Source organism: Sinocyclocheilus grahami, unplaced genomic scaffold, assembly GCF_001515645.1.
Source record: "Sinocyclocheilus grahami isolate Dianchi unplaced genomic scaffold, SAMN03320097.WGS_v1.1 scaffold1326.1, whole genome shotgun sequence".
NCBI classification, from domain to species: domain Eukaryota; kingdom Metazoa; phylum Chordata; class Actinopteri; order Cypriniformes; family Cyprinidae; genus Sinocyclocheilus; species Sinocyclocheilus grahami.
In genome coordinates, this window is record NW_015506505.1 from 227,182 (window position 1) to 230,635 (window position 3,454).

The 3,454-nt window shown below is 37.2% G+C and overlaps 1 pseudogene; it reads left to right on the top strand.

Moving 5' to 3' along the window:
- The first annotated feature begins 1,858 nt into the window (after positions 1-1,858).
- The window catches only part of LOC107569246 (antihemorrhagic factor cHLP-B-like), a 2,692-nt pseudogene continuing 1,096 nt past the window's right edge, over positions 1,859-3,454 (top strand).

Consider the following 3,454-nt stretch of genomic DNA (forward strand, 5'->3'; position numbering starts at 1 on the left):
GTATATATATATATATATATATATATATATATATATATATTCAAATGAGTCAAATGATGCAAAGTTTAGTATCCTGTTAATTAAATCATCAGGGACACGCATAGCACACAAATGGCATTGGTTTCTGAGAAAGACTCTCCAAACATTTCAGTGCACCAAGATAAAACCACTTGCCTCATTGCAACAAGTGAAGTGTTACAAAATCATGGATTTGTATACATTTGTAGCGACTCAGCTCATGTGAAATATGAATAACTAACCATAACTAGTTATAATTAACTATTCATATTTTAGATCCGCTGTAGATATTTAGCTGACCTCTCAGGGTCAACTGTCTTGTCAATTCTAAGAACGTTAATTTCCTGGTTAAGGGAAATAACTTTCTTACTGTACAATTCTACAAAGCTTGTAGCGTAAATCTGCATGATTAGTGACTAGTGATTAGTGACCGGTTAAGAGCAAACAATGAACACGTCAAGTGTGATACAAGTAAGGTTTTATTAACTACATAAACACTTAAACTAGTCCAACATACTACATAAACACATAAACTGGTCTAACATACACATACACACACACACACACACATACAGTTGGTATAGGAAAGGGTTAAAGTTGAACTCAGTACAGAAAGAGGCATAAAGAATGAATTTTTATGGAACACTTTGCATCTTAAGCAGATCTAAACCTGAGGGATACGTCAGATCCTTAGTTCAAACTTAATTTGATACTTAATGCATCAATTAATAAGACTAAGTTTGATACTTGCGAGTCTCGCCTTGTCTGAAAGAGATTCCTGATGCAATCTTAAGGTTTCCAGTTGATCTTTGCTGAATTTGGGTCGATGAAAAGAACCAGTTTGAGTCAGAGAATCTTTGGTGAATGGAAAAGTCAAGGCCGAAAGGCCTGGCACAGAGCTTTGGGATCCTGAAGCGTTTTCTCACATCTTCATCTGCATCTGACCGAACCACCGACATGGGCGGGTCACATGAAGTGGAACTTGAATCGAAAATACTAAAGATTCTCAGGACACTAATATATTGCCTATGTACCAACATATAATATACACTCTTGTTTAGATCATCAGAAGGCGAATTCATAGATACTAAACACGGTATATGTAAGGTTATATGAATGAGTGGTTTATCGTAAGCATGAATAAAATAGTCTATAATACAACAGATTAATACAAAACAGCAATAATATACACAATGGCCTGAAGAATATGTGTGTTCATTCAAAGAAATGTTTTCCTATGAATTAATTAGTAGACAAGTCCATTTCTGCTCTGCCTCTCCTATGGGGACAAAAAGTGGGTAATCCTACTCACATTCCTGGGGGGGTCATAAAACCAGTGATATCATGATTAGTTGTCATGGTGACCAGGGGGCCTGGTGTTTGCAGAAATCCTGGCATCCAGTTTATTGAGTGAGGGGACTGTGACGATTTGTTAATCTAATGAATAATTGATTTGTTAAATCAAATAAAAATTAGTGTGTCAGATTGGTCGAGATGCTACACACTCATATCATTGATTTGAATGGATTCGGGTACAGCAGCAGTTCACAAACTTTGGAGGTATTTGAACTCGGCATTCAACAGTAAACCATACAGGACTACAGCATGTTGCAACCTGCCCTCTCCATTAATCAATCATCCATATGATCACAGTCATTGTGGAGCCCACTGATAAGAGTGAGTGTATGGGGGCTCTGATGGCGATTGAAACTGAATCATGTGTCAGTAACCTATCAGGAGAAGACAGAGGGGTTTGTGGCTTTTATATGACATATATATAAGCTTCCATGGACCATCTAGATTTTGTTGCTGTGTCTGGGAGAAAGACTGCAGCTCCACCATGAAGCAGTGTGTGGTATTGATGATGGTCTTCCTGTATGTCCATGGAGCCCCTGTGGACGTTTTGGCCCCTGGATCCTGCCAAGATGCAGTAGCTAGCGGTGCTGCCGCTGAAACTATGAACAAAATCAATCTGGATCGCACAGAGGGCTACGTTTTCAGTCTTGATCATCTCAGCAATGTCTATCAGATGAAGCATGTGAGTCATTTTCAGAATCTCATGTTCACATGGATAGCATTCACTATTAAAAGAGTAATAGTTTAAAGTAATTTAATTTTCATTTAATATGTTTCTAGGGATCCTATAAAGGAACACAATCCTTTATGAATCAAATAAAATTCTGGATCAACTGAAATTATTTGGTGAAATTATATTTTAATCTGGTGTCTTTCTAAAGGGATACAATACCTTCACATTTTACCCATAGATTTTCTACGTTTAAGAAACTAATTTGTTTTGTTTTTGTTTTAGGGTGAGACAGGGATTGTCTTCTATCTCACATTTGATGTTTTGGAGACCGAGTGTCATGTCATCAGCAAGGAAAACTGGAGAAATTGTGAAATCCGAAACCCTGAATAGTACCCAGTATGGTTTTGCTAATTCTTAAAAACCAGAAAATAACTTGTTAATGATGTTTGTTCTTCATTTTAACAGCCTTTTCAATCGATAGGTCTATGGACAGTGCAAGGCCATTATAACAGAGTTCACAGAGTGACCCGACTTTACAAATATAGCTGTACCGTGAGACCAGGTAATAACCAATGACCAGCCAGAAGTGTTTTATCATCATATGCTGACAGAAGTCAAATCCAATAAAATAACACTCCCTTGTCAGTGCCCGCCTCCAAAATCAGAGATCGGTGCCCAGATTGCCCTGTACAACTCCCTGAGGATCATGAAGTAGCCTTGAGGACAGTGAAGATGGGCATGGAGAAATACAATAAAGAGAGTGCCTTGGCAAACTACTTTGTTCCTCTGAACATTACAAGAGTTTTCTCTCAGGCGAGTAAGCAAGAAAGTAAATAAGCATGAAAAAGAATGAGGAAGAGCACTATTTTTGTAAAGCTTCATCACTGTATATGGATATGATCATCTTTGTAGCTTGACTTCGGAAGATTCTACAGTGTGGAGTTCACCATCCAAGAGACCGTCTGCTCTTCCAAAACCAATACTGCTGATGTCTCAAAATGTGAGGTCATGGCATGTGAGTTTGCAGTAAGTGACAAGACATTTCTGTAGGAGATGCATGCAAATACTGTCATCATAAGTTGTGTTTGTCTTTGCCAATAAAAAGGAATGTTTATCCCAAATGTTGCTGATCTTTCACTGATCTTTAGCACAAAGGATTCTGCAAAGCCTCTCACTCTGTCACAGCGACCGGTGAGGAGCACCTCAGTGTTCAGTGTGAAATCTTTGAACCAGAGGTAAGATTACCCATTTCCAAAGGCATTGAGTGTGTTTGTGATAAAAATAAACCACTTTTCTTAATATATATTTCAACTGCATTGACAGCCAATATATATATATATGTATATATATATATATATATATATATATATATATATATATATAAGGTAAACATATATAATACATTTA